The following is a 22,046-nucleotide window of genomic DNA, read 5'->3' as shown; positions in this document are numbered from 1 at the left end:
TGCACATTTCATGCATACATTTATGTAGTTTAATACTATTATTTAAGCTACATGTGGGGTTATTTACATGAAGTAATTTAGGGTAAAAAAAGAAAAGGGAATTAAAGTTTTTAAAGTGTTTGAGGCTTTTCTCAAGCCAACACTTCAACAAAAAAGTAACATACCAAGTACAAAAGTCCATACCAGCAATTTGTCACAGTTAAATGTTTTGTTCTGTTCCATTGCACTAAAAATGTGCCCTGTTTGACAGTCAGTGATACCCAATGCACATTTCAGACCTCAATGTTTCATTAACTGCCAGCAGATTTATTTTGTGTCTGACCAGAAAATTTGTATTCTGATTAAACTTTTATTAGTGGTGTTCTGCCGCACAGTAACTAGTCCGCTCCCTCATACCAAAATTAAAGGACTTATTAAATATTAAACAGTCTGCTCCCCACAGCTGGGGGAGAAATGTTCATCCTATTTTTCTCTGTTAGCTTTTGCTTTTCAGAAAATAAGTAATGAGTTGAAAACTAAGATGGCCTAAAGTGTCAGAGAGGTCAGATTTACTGTAATTAGTAAGTCATTTGCTGAATATCAAAAATTAAAAATGTGCATATTTGGCTAAATGAACATCTTGCTGTAAGTTTCAATGAAAGATAAAATATTTATGCTCTAAAAGCTAAGTGGCTATAGTTTATCGTAAAATATGAAAGGACACCAAGGTTTTGTTGTAATTCCATACCAGAACTATAATACTGGGCAAATTGGCTGGAAGTCAAAAGAGAAATTTGGAAAACACAGAGGACTGATCAACACTTGAAGGTCCACCCATTGCACTGTAATTGTGTTGTGTTTAGTCAAATTGAACAATAAATCAGCTTTCAACAAACATAAGAAAAAGTAATGCATTTTCATTATGTGTTGCACCTACATATTTTATGGCATATGATGCCCATATATTCAAGGATCTATTCACCAACAGTAACCACATGACACTCATATCAAATACAATACCTCAGCTTATGCAGAAAACATATATAGCAAATGCTTGGCATTTAAATGATACTCATAACCCATATCACATGCAAATCCAACATAAAACTTATATCAGAGTTGGGAAATAGTGATCACAATATATTATGATTATTATTATTATGTTATTGTTTATATAGAGCCCAAAAACTTCTGCAGCGCTTTACAGTGGGTGCACGAACAGACATTTAGTTGTAACCAGACAAGTTGGACTCACAGGAACAGATGGGTTAAAGGCCCTAATCAATGAGCTTACATGCTAGAGGGAGTGGGGTAAAGTGACACAAAAGGTAAGGATAGTATTAGACTAATGACAGTTGCAAGAGAGGAATCAGTCAGGAGCTATTAACAGTTTAATTGATACGCTTTTATGAAGAAGTGGGTTTTTAACCCACTAAAAGTAGGAACCCACTTTAGAAGTAGGAAGGGGTGGATTAAAAACAAAGTGAGTTATGACAAAAGGTTTTCAAGGAGGCTTCTTCAATAACCATATAGACATCTCTAATATTATATATATATATATATATATATATGTATATGTATATATATATATATATATATATATATATATATATATATATGTAGACCACATAATATATAAAAATATATAAAAAATATTAAAATTTTAAAATTACCAGTAATAGAGGGCAAGTTATATTAAATAGTATTTGTAAAAAAAAACTATTTTAAAAATGTCATAAAATACTATTAATTTCAAATTCAATATTGAGACCCAAGGGTGATAGAGTACTGAAAGAATTAAAAATAGTTACATTTTTTTCTTTTATATTTGTTTTTTTACATGCATTGCACATCCCACATTGATAAAAACCTTGTTGTTTTTTCGACCAATTTGTTAAAAAAAATTGCTATCATTTTAAAGGGTATTTTATCTAAAAAGCTTCTAGTTAAAATGTGTTTAAAATTTGTTGCCCCTCTAAAAATAAATTTTGGCTTAGAACCTAAAAATTCTTGAATTTCCTCATCCTGAGTTAGGATATCCCAGTTCTTACCTATAATTCTATCACTGACTTGAAGGGAGAGCGAGAGAGGAGGATCAGTATTAGGAGGAGGAAAGACAAGGAGCTCAGTTTTAGAGAGGTTAAGTTTCAGAAAGCGTGAGGACATCCAGTCAGAGATGGAAGAAAGGCAAGCAGTGACACGTTGCAGGAAGGTAGGGGAGAGGTCCGGGGAGGAGAGGTATATCTGAGTGTCATCAGCGTACAGGTGGTAGTGGAATCCAAAAGAGGCAATAAGTTTACCAAGAGAGGCAGTATAAAGAGAAAATAGAAGGGGACCAAGGACAGAGCCTTGGGGAACTCCAACTGAGACAGGACGAGGAAAAGGAGACACTGAATGAACATTGGGAGAGATAGGAGGAAAACCAAGAGAGGACAGAGTCACAGAGATCGAGCGATTGAAGAGTTTGAAGGAGGAGAGCATGATCAACGGTGTCAAAGGCAGCAGAGAGGTCAAGGAGAATTAATATGGAGTAGTGACCTTTGGATTTAGCGGAGATTAGGTTATTAGTCACTTTGATAAGAGCAGTCTCAGTAGAGTGGAGAGGTCGGAAGCCAGACTGAAGAGGGTCAAGGAGAGAGTTGGAATTAAGGAAGCGAGACACATGGGTAAAGACAAGTCTTTCCAAAAGCTTTGATGAGAAAGGGAGCAGGGATATGGGACGATTGTTAGAAGGGGAGGATGGGTCAAGAGATGTTTTTTTCAGGATAGGTATTACAGTGGCATGTTTAAGGTCACCAGGAACAGTGCCAGAAGAGAGAGAGCAGTTAAAGATGTGTGTTGGGATAGGCACAAGACAAGGGGAGAGAGATCTGATTAGGTGAGATGGGACAGGATCGAGCGGGCAAGTGGTGGGGCGAGAGGAATGGAGAAGCGCAGCCACCTCTTGTTCAGTAGCTGGGGAGAAAGTCTGGAGGGTGGAAAAAGCATGATTTATGTGTGGTTAAGAAAGAGAACGGCAAGGAGGGGAGAATTGTTTCCTTAGCTGTTCAATCTTGTTGGTAAAGTAGCATGCAAAGCTGTAAGGTTAGTTTGGGGGGTGGCCACAGCAGGGCGGAGAAGGGAATTAAAGGTGTCAAAGAGACGTCTGGGATTGCGGGAGCATGAACTAATGAGAGAGGAAAAGTATGACTGTTTGGTGAGGGCAAGGGCTGCGCTGTATGAAAGCAACATGAATCTATAATGGAGAAAGTCTGCCTGGGTGCGGGACTTCCTCCAGGAGCGTTCCGCACAACGGGAGCAACTCTGCAGATAGCATGTTGATTTATTATGCCAAGTTTGGGGTTGTGTCCTCCTCGAGGTGCATGTTTGGAGTGGGGCTGCAGCGTTCAAGGCAGATGTGAGGGTAGTATTATATGTGGAGATGGCCAGTGAGGGACAGGAGAGGGAAGGGATGGATAGCAGTTGTGAATCAATGTCAGCTGACAGCTGCTTGGAGGTCAATAGAGTTAAGGTTCCTCCTGAGCTGAGGGGTGTTAGGCTGATATTGTTGGGTTAGGGGGTAATTGAGAGCAAACAATAAGATGTGATGATCAGAGAGAGGAAATTGAGTGTTGCAGATATTAGATACTGTACATGAATAAGAGAAAATAAGGTCGAGGGTATCGCCAGCTACATGAGTGGGAGAATTAGCCCACTGCAAAAGTCCAAGGGAGGAAGTAATTGAAAGTAGTTTAGAGGCTGTTGGGGTTTAAGGTGGGTTAATGGGAATATTGAAGTCTCCAAGAATTAGGGATGGAATGTTGGAAGAGAGGGTAGCCAGGCAGCAAACTGGTCAAGGAAGTGGAGAGGGGAACCAGGGGGACGATAGATTACGGCAATGTTAGCAGAAAAGGGTTTGAAAAGGCAAATTGAATGAATTTCAAATGATGGGAAAGAGAGGGAAGCGGGGTTGGGCAGGGTTTTAAAGGAGCAGTGGGGTGAGAGAAGAAAACCTACACCGCCACCTTTAATCTCCGCTTGTCTTGGATTGTGGGTAAAGTGAAGACCACCAAATGACAGTGAGGCAGGGGTAGCAGTATCAGAGGGAGAGAGCCATGTTTCTGTTAGCGCAAGTAGGTTTACCCTCGATGTAGCTGTTCACATCAACTTGTTTAAAAAAAGTGCAAGTGATTAAAACATTGTTACAAACATAAATATTAAGATCTAAAAAATTGATGCTTGTATCACTCACACTTTTAGTTAAACGAATACCCCAATCATTAAGATTTAGAGAGTTAAAAAAGTATTAAAAAGATCACTGGACACCTTCCAGATAATAAAAATATCATCGATGTATCTTTTGTATAGGAACAGGTTTGCACCAAAGTTATGTCCTTGATAAATAAAAGGATGTTCCCAATATGCCATAAAGAGATTGGCATAACTTGGTGCAAAATGGTCCCCATAGCTGTACCTCTAACTTGCAGATAAAAATCTCCTTCAAACCAAAAATAATTATTATTTAAAATCATCTGTATAACATTTAAGATAAAATTACATTGGGTTCGAGGTACAGCTATGGGGACAAGGTTTGCACCAAGTTATGCCAATCTCTTTATGGCATATTTGGAACTCACTTTGTTTTTAATCCACCCCTTCCTACTTCTCCCCCTTCTCTTACATCTTTCCCTTTTAAGTATATGCACATTAATTGTATAGTGTGTAAATCTAAGTGCTTTTGCAAAACAAAAGCACTATATGCATATTGCTAAAGTGTGAAATAATAACGGCTCCGTATTTTATTTATCCTTTTTTTTCGGTATGATTTTGACATTTGATGATATGAACTATTGGCAAATTGCCTGAGTAATGATGGACGTTTCACATATCGGAACTAATTTGAAAGCCTCATCAGACCGGCAGATGATTTCGGGACACACGTGACCGGAAGTGACGCGTTGGAATACGTCAGGACGGCACTACAGGATATGACATCTTGGAGTTAGGACTAGAAGAATTGGGACTCTATAAGGATTTATATAGATCGTTTTTCTGTCAGACATGTTGGGGAGGGTTATGGGTATGGGTACATAGCCGGAGGTGTGGCTATACTTTGGTTGGCATGACACTTCCGGCTATGACCATATTTGGAAGAGGGTGGTAGTTTATACAGATGTGTGAAATTATTCACTTTGCTCCATGATTGTTTTTGATATATAAAAGCTCTTGAGCTCAATATCAAGTTATATGCACTTGAGAAAGACCTACTAAAAGGTTGAAACGCGTTGTGCTTTGTTTTGTATTTTATTTGTATATATACATATACACTCTTTTATTTTAACTTATTGTTTAAATAAAACTTCTTATACCTTCCTCATTTGGACTCTGGAGTCTGCTGCAATTTTACCAGTTCCAAGTTCCTGTGGGCATACCTGATGCACTCTTACTATATATCTCAAGGATGAGACGACGAGCACTATAAGTTTAGAGCCAACTTTGAAAAGGCTCTGCAAAGTGTGAGTTTGAAGATATACTCCTCTCACGTTATTTGTTATATACAGGTTACACTATGTGCCTTATATCTATTTGTATATAGGTTCTGTACAATCAACCTGTAGTGTGTTTACCTGAGGAATTTTATGTGTATGGTAAAATCTATTTTTCTGTGTGCGCAAATAACCTCTTTTTCCTATTAGATCAGGAGGGAAGGTCGAGATGGCAGACGCTTTACAGATGCTATCCAAAACTTTTTATCATCCATTGACGTCCACGATGCCATTGTCAGGATAACTGATTGATCCAGCATGTAGAATTGTATCACACCTAGGACTAAAAGGTAACATCTTATCAGGCCTTAGAATGGCCGGACTTAACGTACCAAAGAATAGTTAGGATACTTGCCGAGGTCAGGGACACAGAATGGGACGCAACGATAAGGGAAAGCAAAAAGTCAGGGATACCAGAATGCAGGGAAGTCAAACAAAGCCAAAGTCAATAACCAGAAATAAAAGCTCAGGAACACACTCTCGGACAACCACTAAGGGAAACCACAACAGGGCAATGAGGAAAAGTAGAATTGTGTTTAAATAAGCCCTTTACAAATCTGATTGGCAGAAAATCGGCCTTTGACCCCAGAACATGCGCACGCGTGTCCTGCGTGACGTCACACGCGCGCCAACGTCTCATGGATGTGGGGCTTTAATTTGGCGTGGATCCGCAGCGCCCGGCGTCCATTAACATGTTGCAGGAGTCAGTGATACAGACGCATGGCCGCTGAGCGCAAATACTGCAAGGTGAGGAAGATTATGTTACAGCTATCAGGGGAACTTGACCACCTCTCCCAGCCATTTGATCAATTAGAGAGCTCCCATACTATAAAACTGTTTCCATCGCATAAATCACTGGACAATGATGGGTTTAACTGTTACACACAAGGTGCTCCACCACCAGAGATAGCACACATATCACACATATCTACATTACCTAAACCACCAACCAATTGTCAAAATTTAGACCCATTTCTCTTTTAAATAGTGATTTCAAATTATATATTAAAATCATTGATAACCGATTGTCCTCAATTCCCATTAGGATAATGATCAACCTGGGTTTATATGCAACAGACAAGGCTCAGAGAACACAAAAGAAAATATTAACATACTTTACCACATGGACTTAAACCAAGGCAGAGGGCCTCCTACTGGCTATTAAATAGGAATTATATGAGTCAAGTACTACTTCAATATGGTTCCCACCCTTTCCTGAAAGACATAATTGCTCTATACAATAATCCATTAGCACGTGTTTCTAATGCAGGGTTCCTCTCTATTCATTTTCCCATTGTAGCGAAAGCCACTTCGCCACTGTGTTTTGGAGGGGGCTGCTTGCCCGCCTCTTACCGTGTGACTACGGTCCCTGGGCGATTTGGCCCTTTATGCACGGTATTTGGGCATACTGTGTTTTATTGTGCGGCTACTGGCCCTTTAAGCACAGTGAATGGACTTTTATTGTACTGTGCTGGCCTTTTAAAAACAGGGTATGGACATACTGAAACTTTTTGGACACTTCCTCTTCCCCTCCCCCGGATCCATTGTTCTCCAGCAGGGTGTTGTCCCAGGGACAAGGAAAAGCCATGCTTGCAAGTGAAAACAAAGGACTTCGACCTAACCGTTAAACCCCTGAACCTATTCAAGTGAATTTTGGATATGTTTGTCCCCAAGTTATACTGGTTAAAATAATATAAGTTTTATGTATGTACGATGTTAACTCACAAAGTTATAAAAATGTATAAAAAGTGTAACTTTTCAGCTTGGAGATAATTGAGTAGATACAGTAATTGACTCAATTATCTCCTAAGCAGAGGGGAGGAATATGCTGGGTGTGTTTCTATTGTCCCATTGTGTCTGATTGGCTGCTGTACTTGCATTGTATGTGTTGTAATGTGTTTATTGGTTGTTCTGCAAAACCCTGTGAGCAGTACTAGGTTTTGTGGATTGTGAATAAAAGAGGCTGTATGTGCCAGTACAGAGAGTTCTATTTTTACCCTCAACTTGAGTCCTGTCTCTTATTGGGGGAATCTGCTACAAGGGATTGCTATGCTAGGCATATCCCCTTGCTATAATCACTGAGCTCTTGTAAGAGCTTGTTCCTGCTTCGTTCTGAAGGGAGATAGCTGCAGCCTGCGGTGCTTATGGTGTCTGGTGGAGTGCTTGGAGTCCTCTGGAAGCGCTAGGAGCATCCATTAACGGAGGTACCCAGTCGGGGTGCCAGTGGATCCGTTACACCCATCACTAATGGAATCAGGCAGGGCTGCCCCCTTTCTCCTCTTCTTTTTATTATGTCCCTAGAATCCTTGGCCTATAGGGTCAGGAACCATCTCGGTGGCACACTGATGGATGTTTTATGGACTCCTGATTCCCTAAGCAGCAAATCTTGTGGTCTACTACCGGCTATGATTCTTACTCTTAAAATGTGGGAGTCCTGGCTGCCTGTGGGACAAGGCATACATTTCACCCTAGGACACATATGTCTGCAATACAATCCATATAGCCATGGATCTCCTTTAAGCAATAGATGGGAATGGAGGTATACTTGATAGGAGATCTCTGCAACTGGAGTAGCATCTTGCCTTTCCCAGTATTACAGCATAAATATGCCTTACACAACTCTTTTATCTTCCAGTACCTTCATATTAACCCCTTAAGGACACATGACGTGTGTGACACGTCATGATTCCATTTTATTCCAGAAGTTTGGTCCTTAAGGGGTTAAAAGCATCATTACCACTCATGTACTCCAACACACAGAATCCTCTAAACTAGGTTCAGAGCAACATCAGAGAATACATGATGTTGGCAGTCCTCTGTGAAACCTAAAACCTTACATCAGTATGCTATAAAGCTTTGATGGAGGATACCCCAGACAAGCCACGAGAGAGTGGGCCCATACCCCCTCTGGCTTTAAATGGCTCACTTTACTCATTGCCCTAAAGGGCCTCACACAATGTCACTCACACATGGAAGCACAAAAAATAATCTACTGTTGTTACCTGACACCTAGCAGGCTCCATAGAACATACCCTCAAGTGCCAGCAACTTGCTGGCGGTGATGGGTTGACGAAGACACAATTTTAAACATCTGGTGGGATAGCGTTTTCACCAACCAATGTTTATTAAATAGCTTTCACTTGCGTCCAATGAGTTGGGGAAGGGGTTCAGTGACCCCCATCCTCAGGCCATGGGTGTGGACAGAAAGTAGACAGTGATCTGTCTGCATATGTTGCCACAGGTGGCAGGGTGGGAGGAGTTGTGTCAATTATTCCCAGGTAATTTACAGGCTAATTATTAGTGACTGGATGAACCTAGTTTGTTTTCTGACCACTAGTCTACTGGTTTCCAATCCAGTCCTTAAAGGAACACTCCAAGCACCATAACCACTAAGTCTGCTGTAGTGGTTATGATACTAGTAGTGCCCTGGAGCCTTCCTATAGTAAGCAGTCAATCCAATTCTAAACTGTTTGGCAGTTTACCTAGGGCACCTCTTGCAGTGTCAGGCTTAGCTTGTTGCTGTAGCTTCCTGCTGCCTAAATGGTGGCAGAGGGTGCCCTTTGAACCCAAAAGGGTTAAATGGTTTGACTAATTACTCTAGAAGGGTACCTTATGGTTATGGTGCTTGGAGTGTTCTGTGACAAACTGCCATTTGCCCCAGGGGATTGAAGAGGACTGATCGCTAGCCTCCTGCCCTGCGACTATGGCCCTGGGATGTATTGCCCTTTAAGAACTGCATTTGGGCATAATGGATTTTTGTATGCTGTTCCTGGCCCTTTAAATACTTTGGAGCAGTGTTACAACTTTTAAACTGTCACTTCGAATGCAGTCAAAATGTCGAAGTCGTCGAAGTGCCGAAGTTGTCGCCATTTTAACTTATTCGAACATGATCAGAGGTGTGTGCAGCCAAATCTATGGAACTGTTTGCGGTTACCCAATTGCACAAACACCGCTGACCCGTACCTTCTTCGACACCGCGGCTGGAGACTAAGTCCCGTTCGAAGTTTCGAACGTTCGTTCGAATGGGACTTAGTCATTTTCTCGGTGTAAAATAGACCGACCGCACAGCCCAAATCCATGGAACCTTTTTTTGCAGGAAAATGTGCTTGCGGTCGGTCATAAAGGACTTCCAGCTAACTCTTTAACCCCTGGATGGAATTGGCTGAATTTTATGAATATTGGACGTATAGTTTTGGAGTTATAAAAATGCATACAAATTTATAAGTTTTAGCTTGGAGATAATTGAGTAGATACAGTAAGAAACTCAATTATCTCCCAAAGCAGAGGGGAGGGAATATGTGGAATGTAACCGTTATCTGGTTGGTTAATGCCTAATTGTCTGTGGGCGTCTCCCTTGCAGGGGAGCACTGCATAAAAGCAGAGTACCTGCCATTAAACATGAGTTCTTCTTGATCCCTCAAAACATAGCCTTGTCTCGTTATTGGAGGGAGCTGTTATAATCACACTGGGGATTGCTATGCTCTGCATACTCCCCTGAGCTTTAATCACTTAGCTCTTTTAAGAGCTGTTCCTGTTACGCTCTCCTTGGAGGAGAGGTCTTCCCCACACAGTCCTGGATGCTGGAGGTTCATACAGGGTGGAAGGAAGAGGTCTTTCCCACACGGTCCTGGAGGACAGAAGCTAATCCAGGGTGGAAGGAAGACGGCGAGACTCTAGTCATGCCATTGTACAGAACACTGGTGAGACCTCACTTGGAGTATTGTACGCAGTACTGGAGACCGTATCTTCAGAAGGATATTGATACCTTAGAGAGAGTTCAGAGAAGGGCTAATAAATTTGGTATTTTTGCCGGTTTGGGAAAAGTGAAAGGAGGCTTCGTGGGAACACGGAGGAATGGTGAGAATTGTGGGAAAATTGCTCTGACCACTGGAAATGAAGCACACTTTACTCCTCCGCTAGTCAGAGATGGCCAGGCGTAGGAAACCTCCATAAGATAAATAGTCCCTACTTTGTCTTATGTTTTAAAGAATACTAGATCAGACAGGAAGAAATGAAGAACAGATCCTGAGAGAGGGAGAGAAGAGGAATCGATTAAAGAAAGGTAAGTTCGGCATGACAGTGCCGCTTTAATTTTGAAATTCACTAGTGAATAATACTGATTATAGAAGTAATCAACCAAACTGTAAAAGTGATCTAGAACAGGGGTTCCCGAAAAGCAGATCTCCCACATGTTGTAGAACTACAACTCCCATGATGCTTCGCATGCCTTTAGAATGACAAAGCATCGTGGAAGCTGTAGTTTTAAAACATCTGAGGATCTACCTTTTGGGCATACTTAATCTAGAAGATACTAGAAAATGCAATGTACAATCTGCTCATGTTAAATTCAAACAACACAATTAATTATTCTACTCTAAGGATTGCAGTTTAATATTGGTCAGTCAATATATATCAAAACCCCGCTCTCCTGAGCAAATGTGTTTTACACATAAATACTTTCAGCTAATTTGTATGAACTCCATTTTCATCTGGTTAAACATATATGACGCTTGTCTTTGATTTATTGACTCTAAGCCTACACATGATTGATTTACATTGATTGGACTTCTCCACTGCATTTCCCATTGGCTGCTGGATGACTATCATCAGTGTTGCTCATGAAGAACACATCTAACGTTAACTACTCTATTGGATTTTTGATTGTAAGCTCTTGAATTCACACTCATCGATACCTTAATTTAGCACTTGCAGGCTCTGTCTGTTTCCATAAATATAAACATATTTAATTTCTTTCAATGATATACCACATATCTCTTGCACAATCATTCATGTTACTGTTTTGTTAAAAATTATTTACTATATATTGAGAAACTGTTTGATATTGGAATGAACAAACCTCTCTAAAACTGATTTCATGTTGTGTCAGAATTAGCTAGGCTCCCATATCTGTAATTCTGTTAGGCAGAACTAGTAGTTAGACATTTTTCTTTGAGTAATAGTAAGTATTTTGTTTTACCTTATCATCGAAGCCACTTGTTATGTTGTTATCTGGTTAATCCCAGGGGGCATGGGATATCATGTATTATTACTAAGAATAATATAATTAAATTGTTTAGATCAGTATTAAAAGGACAGTCCTGACCCTGTTGAAATGCTTATATGTTTCATGTGTAAATAGTGTCCTCTTTTTCATTGTACAAAACAGTGCAGATTTCAATAGAAATTGACACTTTTATAAATTAACCTGGTTACAAACCTCCTGGCTTTCAAGCAGACAACAGGTCTTGTTACTTCCTGATTTGGTTAACTCAGTGTAGCTAAACTCAAGAGGCAGCAATTGCCCAGGTCACCTGCCTTGTAATGCATTGGGAAGTCAGTGATTGGGCAGCCACAGAAAGTTTGGGTGGGGGAAGAAGGGGGGGGGGGGGGAGAGATTGCAAAGGCAGCTGACAAGAGATATGCAGCTTTTGCAAGATACTTTTAAAGCACCATTGTCATCCCTCTTTTTTAAAATGAGTATTTCATAAAGATAAACATTTTATGAAAAACTCACTGAAATTCCAATGTTGTCTCTGTATTTTTCCTATACCTGACACCTCTAGACACTACAGCCGTCTAGAAGTGTCAATCTCCCAGCAGTCCCCAGTGAAGGCTGCAGAAATCTTAGCTGCATCTATGGAGAATCCTGCAGTCTTGTGGGATCCTTCATAGACCTTAATGCAGTACTCTCGCGCACGCATTAGAGGAGAGCTGTGACGTCAGCTGCTGGTGCTATTGCACCAGAAGCAAAAGAGGACTGGCCTGAAGAAATGGTGGGACAGGTTCAGATAAGTAAATCTCATCTTTCCCTGCCCTCAGGTACCGGAACACCAGTGACAGTGCTGCTTTAACTACAACCCCAATAAAACAAATAAAAAAAAATTATATCTAAAAAGATAGTGGCCTGGGTGTATTGCCCTTGTCATTATAGCCTGCAGCTTATGTCGGAGGAGGGGGAACCTGACCAAGCGCAGAGGGACAGGCGCTTGAATCAGGTAAGTAAAAAAAGTTTTTTTTAACCCTTTATTAAGTTCGAGGGGGGAGGAAGCGAGTTGGGCAGAGGGACACTGTAGTGCTAGGAAAACAGTTTTGTATTCCTAACACTATAGAGCTCCTTTAAATAACATCGGCAAAGCTCTTACTCTCATACTCAAAATATCATTAAATACACTCTCAAGGAAGTAGTAAAGGAATAACAGGTTCACATTTCCTTGCCTCATCTCTCTCTCTATTAAAATTATAAAGGATATACTGCATTTGACCAATTTGTGAAACTACAGAAATGGCCACATGAGGGCCCAAGAAACTGTTCATTGTATTCTACATTGATCTTTCTTACCAGTTGCCAGACTGTGAGCCTCAAAAAACATAGCTCAGACAACACTTTCACCTTGGAAGCAATATATGCAAAAAAAAAAAAAGAATTGCTTATAATGCTAGTAAATGTATAAACAATAAAACATACATATAATTATATAAAAATGATGTCAACGAAATGAATGTAGTGATAAAAGACAAAATATGTACAAAGGCTAAGGTATGTCTATTAACAAGCATGGGAAGATGAAGTAGTAACTGTGGTAATCTCTCTCTCTCTCTCTCTCTCTCTCTCTCTCTCTCTCTCTCTCTCTCTCTCTCTCTCTCTATATATATATATATATATATATATGTAAAGGCATTAGCCTGTAGTTGTGGGAGGAGTTGTCCGGCCTATTTAAAACCACCTCCCCTTACCTACACTCAAGTTCCAGCGTTGCTGTGGGTTTTCACTTCCAGGTCGGGTTGCACTTCCGGATCAAGTATACAGGTGGTCCTGACCGGCATCGCCTTATGGAGGTCCTGCTCTCACTGAGAGGCGTCTGTCCATTCCATGCAGTTTGTTGCCCACTGGCATCATGCCTCTTCATGCCACACAGTGAGTCTATACAGACGGGTGCCCTTACAGCACGCTGCCTGCACCTTCGGATGCCTGTCGGTCCACAAGGTCTGACCACTAATAGTAAGTTTCCTGATGGGTGCCTCTTAGCAGGCCGTCAGGACCAGTAGCTCAGATCCCTTCCTACTCACCAGGTTTCCCCGGCACCACGCTAACAATGCGCGGGCCCACCCCGCATACACGCACCCCCCGTCTGTCCACAGACACGCTGGGTTCACCGGCGTGTCTGTGGACAGACGGGGTAGTCAGTTTTTGCACTTTTAAACTTGCTGCAGGTCAGCGCACGTTTTACCGAACAGATTCGTTCACCAGGTATATCTACTCACAGCACACTGCTCACATAAATCTTGCTATTTCGTGCCCCATTTGGCACTTTCATTTCGGCTCTTTACGAGCAGTCTTAAAATAAAGGGTAAAGGCTTTCAATTGCATGCCCCTCATTTCGGCAGATTTTCAGCCATTCGTTTAAGAGATTTGCAGGTGGTTAAGCTAATATCGCCACCTTGTGGCCTGCCAAATTAATTATTTTGTTAAGTACTATGCTTTATGTCTGGGTTAGGTTTGATTCCTGATTGAAGTATGGTTTTCTTCAGCCAGGAATATTTGGTTTCACGCTGCATATTTTTTTGCTTTCTTGTCACTTTAGCCTTATTAAGTCCAACATTTCCTGAACTTGTTAGCCAAATCAGTAGTCCCAAGTGTCTTTTGCATATGTTTTAAAATCCTGTTTCTTACTGCATCAAGTGTATGGCATTTGGGTCTCCAGCATATTCAAGCCTAATACTCTGTCCCCCACAAGCAGGGTTGATGGCCTTTACGGTCTCATGTCAGTACTGTCACTTTAGCATTTTAGAGGTCTCAGCCTAGACTCCTGGCAGTGGTGTATCTTGGTTTTGTGCTGCCCCAGGCATGACAAAACTCAATCCCTGACTCCTGGTATCATGTTACGTACCAGTCATCAGGTCTTTGACTCAGCAGGTACGTATTACATCAAGATAAGGTGTTTTCAATCCCTATACATTCACCATGCCGACCTTTCAATCATCATCAGTTAAATCGCAGGGTATGCTACCGTCCAAACTCTATCATACCTACGTTAATTGTTCCTCCTTAACAACCAGTAACCCCACAAATGTTCTGCAACTTACAAATTGCCCTCCCCCCTATGATGTGTGTTACTCAGCATTTCATGTCCACCCTGTACCTCAGGACACAAATTTGGGCCATCTCTCAGGATTATATGCATTCTCCCTATACAATTCCTCACTAGGCCTTTGCAGCACTCTGCATACATCCCCAGTGGGCCACTAAGTCCACGTCCAAACTCTCATCCTAGAATTAAGTTATATACCATCCGGGTGCAAGCGTAGGTGTAAGTTCAGCTATCCCACAACTTACGACCTTTAATCAACCATGTCTTATCATGTTACACATGTGCTATTCCTTATGCTACCAGCATACGAGCACCCTGCTAATGACATAATTTCCAGCCTACTAGGGTGTGCTAAAACCCTATCATACCTCAGACCTCCATGTGCTACAACTCTATCATACTTCGGCCCTCCCTGTGCTAAGCAGTACAGCACAATTTTTCAGCACCTCATTTGGGCATTCACATACAGTATGAGATTTACATTTGGCATACGTTTCTTTTGGCATACAGCCTGCCACAACAATGTTTCTACATATAGCACTCACTAGGCCGTCTCTCATACGTTAAATATGGCCCACCACGGGCATTCCACTACAACTCCATTTTGGCCCCTCATTTGAGCAATTACGTACGACTACAGCCTCGTTAAGCCACTCGTTTTACTTCCTGTAACCCCCTCTGTCAACATTCTCAACCCCAGTCACAGACACTTGCTGGATCTCCAGAGTTTGATTCCTACTAGGAATATAGAGGTACAACATACTTCTTCATGCTATTTGGTCCTTCTTATGGAAGGACGCACACTGGGAACTCATGCCTAGATACAACACATTAATTATCTTCTCTATCCACATGTTGATGGGACTAAGGTTATATACATAGCTTTGTTCCCTTATTGGCTTGATTCTACTGTGTATACCTGTCGCCCCGTTGGTGATGTCTTAGTCCACAAACTCAAAACAGGTACGTTGTGCCCTAATCTCCAGTTACACTTACACCATACTGGACACATTCCCATTAGCGTTCCCAGTGGGTCATTAGGTCCCTCTCTACAAGAGTCCATTCTCAAGCTCAACCACACTAGGGCCTGGTACGTAGTTCTTTTACCTACCATAAATTTGTTACACTCCTATTAACCCTACATTCCTTTGGGATAGATCAACTGTCTATGAAGGGTGCTGGCCATAATCTATTATCTAGGTAATTCAATCTAGGTAATTCAATCCCGTGAGGCCAACTCCCATCCCAAATGGAGGTATTAGCCCATTGGCCCAACTCATAGTTAGAGCTTTGCTTCAACCTCTATAGGTTATTAGACAGGGTCTCACTGGTCATGGCCACTTGTATTGAAGCTCTTATTTGTCACCAAGAGGCCAGCATTTCTGTCACTCCATTCGGTGGCCTCAGTCTATTGGCCCAATTCATATCTAGAGCCTATCAAAGAAACTTGGCAAATTAGTAGGGCCTCACCTATCCCTGGTTTAGTTAATTTCTTCATCAGTTGGGCACTAAGTAATAAGTCAGTTGATACAGGGTTACACTTTCATGGCACGGCTGTTAAATTACACGCCATTTATCACCTCATACTACATCTCATACATAGGTGCAAGGAGGTTTATCACCCCTGAGTTCCCTCAACAAACCCTCCACCCAGACAAATCATACACTCGAACTTAGATCATGATACCGCGTGGCCGATCCTGTGTGATCCTGGACTAGTCCAATTGCGGATGTCCAGACATAAGGAATACCATTCCCTGCCATAACCCAGGAGCAGGATTCATAATTACCAACCCCGAGATTTGCAGACAGCATACCAGATTGCAAACTGTGAAATCTGACATCTGTTTACCCTTTACTACGACTCACGTTAAACTGAAGAAGTAAAATGTCCTAATTTATTAGTTCCTTACCCTCCCACGGAGCACTTACTTTGAGCCCCCCCCTTATTTCCATCCCCTAATATGACATTACCAGTTACTATCCAACTCATGTTACCCTTCTCACATCAGTACACTGGCACAGTACTTCCCTGCCCATTTAAAGGACATACCTGAAGGCAGAGGCAGTAGTTTGGTCCCTAGTTATTGCCTAACTGAGGCCAGTAGAAGACTGATTCCCTGCAGAGTCTATCCAGTAGTTTGTACTACGGGCCATAGACCATACTCCTGTACATACCCAAACTGGTTATGAGAAAAATAGAGGTAAGGGCTGAGCGAATATTCCATTTTGATAAAGCCCTGAGGCGAAACATGTATGTGGATTTTTTTTTTTTTTTTATTCTTTATTTTTGTTGTGGAAGATTTCCACGGGTTGTGGTAATAGTGTACAATTTCCAGTTCAAAAAGAATAAAAGCAAGCATACAAAGGTATAATACCGACATAAGAAACATAAGAAACAAGCATCTGTATACTGCCGTGGCATATAATAATCAATTGCGACTGAGCAGGTGGGTCCCCTGTGGTTAGGCCAGTAGGATACTGTGTGGATCCCCTTATGTGTCCCCGTGAGGTTCCCTCTTATCTTGGTCCACTGTCGTGGGTGGCATCCCTATCCCACTATTCGTGAGGTGACTCTCTTGTTCTATTATGTGGTACATGTGCCTCCCATCCCTTGCCCTTCTGCACTCCCTCTTTTCTTTCAGTCTCTTTTGGTTTTCGGGTCGCCCGGTTGTCTCTCAATGCGTCCCCCGCTGTTATTTGGCAGGGCATGTCCGTGGGATGTCTCCTTGCAGTCATATTAATGGGCCGAAAGGTCCCCCAGATCCTGTAGCGTTTGTGGCGCCTGATCGTGTGTCAGGTCCCTGTATGTCACCCACTGTTGACCTGTCCATCTCCCTGTTCCCCCTTCCATGTTTCTCACGAAGGCCATCTCCCCCCGTCCCTTTTGTACCCCCGTTGTGGTCCCCCCCTATCGTAGGTAGGTAGTGCCAATATCTTGGACCCGGGAGGGTACGTTGGCAGCTCAGATGGGGGTTGCAGAGCCCTACATACCTTTACAGCCCTTAAAACAGTTGTGATACCTCATACTAGCTGCTCTTGTGGGGTTGATTAGAAAACAGGTTAGAGACAACCCTCGGACAGCTCATATAGAGCGAATGGTATGCCTGTCAGGGTAACATTCACATAACTACAGTTTAGAAATAAAAAAATAAAAAGTAAACATTTTAGAGTGGTAGGTTATTTTCATTGGGGCTACCCTTGGACGGCTGGTGCAGAGTGAAAGATACGTATAGTGGTATAGCTCTCACGCCTCTAGCCTAGAATTTAACGTGAGCAGTGTAAAGTAGCCCCTAAGTGGCTCATGTGGGGTTTGAAAACAAAAAAGAAAAATGGGAAGAAAAAAGAGAGGAAAGGGAAAAATTGTTTGATATAAACTCTCGTAGAGAGTTTAAGATCTAGTGACCTGTAAAGTCTCATGTAAAGTTCAAAGTTTTACCATCTGGTGGTTTGCGGTAGCAGTTCATATGGGGTAAGGACAGTTCTATCAGTTGCGTTCTTTCTTCCAAGCTAGCCGCACTATGGAGGTTGCTTTTGTGTGGATCGCCTTTCCGCCGCCGCCATGCCAGTCTTTCCTCCCCTCTCGGTGGTGAGCTTCTCCACGGGGTGAGCTCGGTTCGCTCCTAGTGGAGCGGGCTGCAGCTGTGATAACTGAAGTCGCCTTAGAAAGTCCGCGGGGTCATCTGTGGCTGAGAGTGAAAGCAGTGTTTCCCCGTGTGCCACTAAAAGAGTACCCGACGCTCCCCACCGGTACCTGATTCCGTGGTCTCTAAGCAGTTTGGTGGTTGGCATAAATTTGCATCTCTCCAACAGGACCGCGAACGGTAAGTCATCGAAGATTCTGACTCGGCAGCTATCCACCTCGGTGTGTGGTGTATTCCGTGAGCGGGTCAGGATCGCTGTTTTCACCGCTGTGTTTCGAGTGACAGCGATTATGTCCCTGGGAGCGTCCACTGGGGCCGTCGCGGCCTTTCGGATCCGGAATGCCATAGCTATAGACGGCAGCTCTCCCTCTCCCCTCACCTCCATCACTGTGGCCAGTTTATTAGCGAACTCCAGCACCGCTTCGGGCCCCACTGTTTCGGGCACCCCACAGATGCGAATGTTTTTCTTTCGGTGTCTAGCCTCCATGGCCGTGACGGTGCGGGTGAGTCGCTGGAACTGCTGGGAGAGGTCCTCTACCTTAGCCCGGGTCTCTGCGAGGGTGTTATCAAGTTCCCTTTCTCGGGTCTCTACTGCTCCAATGCGGACCCTTATGCCGCCCAATTCTCCGCGGACCTCTTCCAAGCCCTTCTTCCAGACTCCTCGGAGCTCGAGCAGGAGCCTTTTGATATCCCCTTTGGTGGAGGGCGATGCATCCGAATCGGATTCGTCTCTCCTGTATATCCCACCAGGGGCTTGTGCGGATTCTGGTGCCTCTTCATCTGGGGACATCTCTGATTCACTGGAGCCTCGAGGCCCGCTAGGCGCCATCTTGGCTGGCTGTTGCGGCCTATCAAACGACCACCTAATGTCTGGCATTTTGGAAGCTTTAGAAGCCAGCAATTTTCTATGTTTGCACCCCATCTCTCTTTTGGGGGGTTCAGGGTTGCCAGGAGCCCGGTTGTGGCGTTATTCTGCAGGCTTTTCGTGGTCTTTTGCTGTATTTTTTAGCCGATTTTCCAGAGCTCTCTTTACACACGTCTGCTTAGCTGCTCAGCTGGCCACGCCCCCCCACGTATGTGGATTTTTAATTGTGTATAGTAATATAGTAATAGATTTTTGGGTCACTTCCCTGGTGCCAACTATCTTTTTTATACACTTTATTTTTACCTGGCATTTTTTAGTATCCTGCACGCCAAGAAATCTGAGGTGGGGATCAGGAGTAGTTAGCCTGCTCTTTGCTTGTGAGTACTATTTTAGTTATTATATATACTGTTGTTTTTATTCAGTGAGCACTATTAGTTGTCTCTTTTTACCCTCTTTTCTGAGTGTGTACCATACCTCAGACGGGAAAAACCCACAACATATCCCATTAGCGTGTATTATACTGCTGTACGCCCTTCACACTAGAGCTAGCTATAGCTCTACAAAATGTGAGTTTATTCCCATTTATTTCATCTATATATATATTGGACCATTCATATTGCCCTATTGTTTCTTTTTATCTGTTTTTTGACTTTTATATGAGTGGATTCATCCGGAAAAAGACACTTAGGATAGTACTCCTGTTTAAGCACCTTATTCTATATTTGATCTGAGTAAGATCCTTTTTGTTGGACTTTTTTTTACTGATATTTGGTTTTTTTACTTATATTATGTGTTCCGATTTTTACTTATTTTTTGTTGTGTTTTTAACTGCTCATTATATTTTGTTATAGAAATTGGTACAGCCCTTACCTCTACTTTTCTCATCTTTGTTTCCGAAGGGTTTGGAAGGATCTCCCTTCTAGGGTTGCTGCCCCTCTGTTAATTCGCGCTTACTCTTTTTTTTTTTTCTTTTGTTCAAACTGGTTATGACCTTGGTCTATACAAATACGCTATCTCACACATCCTATCGTCCTAAGGGACATATGGACCTCTGTTACAAGACCTATTAGGTTCTAGGGTTAGGCAGGTGGCTCTAACAATACATGATGGTATTTGCAGTGCTGCTTGTGGATTACGCCGCATCCGCTTATTGTTTCTCTGCTACACCAAATCATGTGCTCTACCCTCCTTTTTACAGGCCATGACTTTCAGAAGTTAACTTCGACACCTGTCCTTTACCTCTATTACTCATCCTTCCCCTTAAATAGTCAAGTTATACTTAGTTTAGAAGTACCATTTATGCCCCGAAGCACGCAAGTACACATGGCCCTACTTCCTTCCCTCAGCGCTCAAATATACAAAGTTTTTACCAAGTTTTTACTCAGAGTTAGTATACATAACTTTGCTAGTTAGGTTAAGTTTAGTCCAACCTATTACTTCGGTCATTCATTCTGCATAAGAGCAGCTTCAGCTGCAGCCAGTTTTATGGTTCCAACTCACATAATAAAGAAATGGTCCAATGGAAATCAGTTACTTATTGCAGGTGCATACCGCGTCCAGCAAGGAAAGTAAAATATTTAACACCATAACTTTGTAAGTATTGTTTCTGGTTTGATAAGTATTGCTTATCGTTTTGCCCTCTTTATTACAGGCCTAACTACTCGTCAGTTCCACACCACTATCAACTTATAGTATAATAATACTTATTCATGATCAGCTATGGTTTCCGACCTCTTAAAACCCAGACCTCCTCCCCTTACCTGCATTCGAGTTCCAGCGTTGCCCTCCGGCCTCACACTTTTGGTTAACATTTAAATATCATCACTCTAACCAGGTCCGCCCTCATTATTACAAGCCTAACCACTCGTCGGTTCTGGCACACCACTACTTATAGTATAATAATACTTATTCACGATCGTGGTTTCCGACAACAACAAAATATATATATACATATATATGTATTAAGGCCGTTTGGCCTGTATTTGTGGGAGGGGCTTAAATTAATTCACTCCCCTATATAAGGGACACCCCTTACCTGACTCATATCGCTTGAGGTCAGCATCAGAATGATTTCCACTTCCGGGTCATCCAGACGCCATTTTACCTGATTAATCCATGAGGTTTTCTAAGCAGAGCTGTGTCAGGAATCCAGCCACAGGCTTTTCCGGCCTACCACCTTCTTTCTTCAATCCATCGCCGTGGATGGTGCCCAAGTGACTCACAAACCGTAAGTCGACCTACCCGTTACGCCAGGCATCAGTCCCACGGCACCATTCACGGGTCAGGTCCTCACTTTACGGCTGCATTTTGTCTAAGTCTGTTCTAAAACTATTGCATGTTCATGCATATCATTTGTTTAAACCCCCTACCAGTCTTTGGGTGTACTACAGGCTTCTTAGACATAATCACATTTCATGTACAAACCAACGAACCACCGCATTTTCGCCTACACACTGACCCCTACCGGTCATTCAGTGTACTACAGGCTTCTTAGACATTATCGCATTTCATGTACAAACCAACGAACCACTGCATTTTCGCCTACACACTGACCCCTACCGGCCATTCGGTGTACTACAGGCTTCTCAGACATTATTGCATTTCATGTACAAACCATCAAACCACTGCATTTTCGTCTGCACACTGACCCCTACCGGTCATTCAGTGTACTACAGGCTTCTCAGACATTATTGCATTTCATGTAAAAACCAACCAACCACCGCATTTTTCACCTACCCACTGACCCCTATCGGTCATTCGATGTACTACAGGCGTCTTAGACGTTTTTTGCATTTTCATATACAAACCAAATAACCACTGCATTTTCACCTACACACTGACCCCTACCGGTTTTTGGTGTACTACAGGCTTCTTAGATATTATCGCATTTCATGTACAAATCAACGAACAACTCTTTTTCGCCTACACACTGACCCCTACTGGT

Source organism: Pelobates fuscus, chromosome 3 (genome assembly GCF_036172605.1).
Source record: "Pelobates fuscus isolate aPelFus1 chromosome 3, aPelFus1.pri, whole genome shotgun sequence".
Taxonomy (NCBI): domain Eukaryota; kingdom Metazoa; phylum Chordata; class Amphibia; order Anura; family Pelobatidae; genus Pelobates; species Pelobates fuscus.
This window is presented reverse-complemented; position numbering follows the sequence as displayed.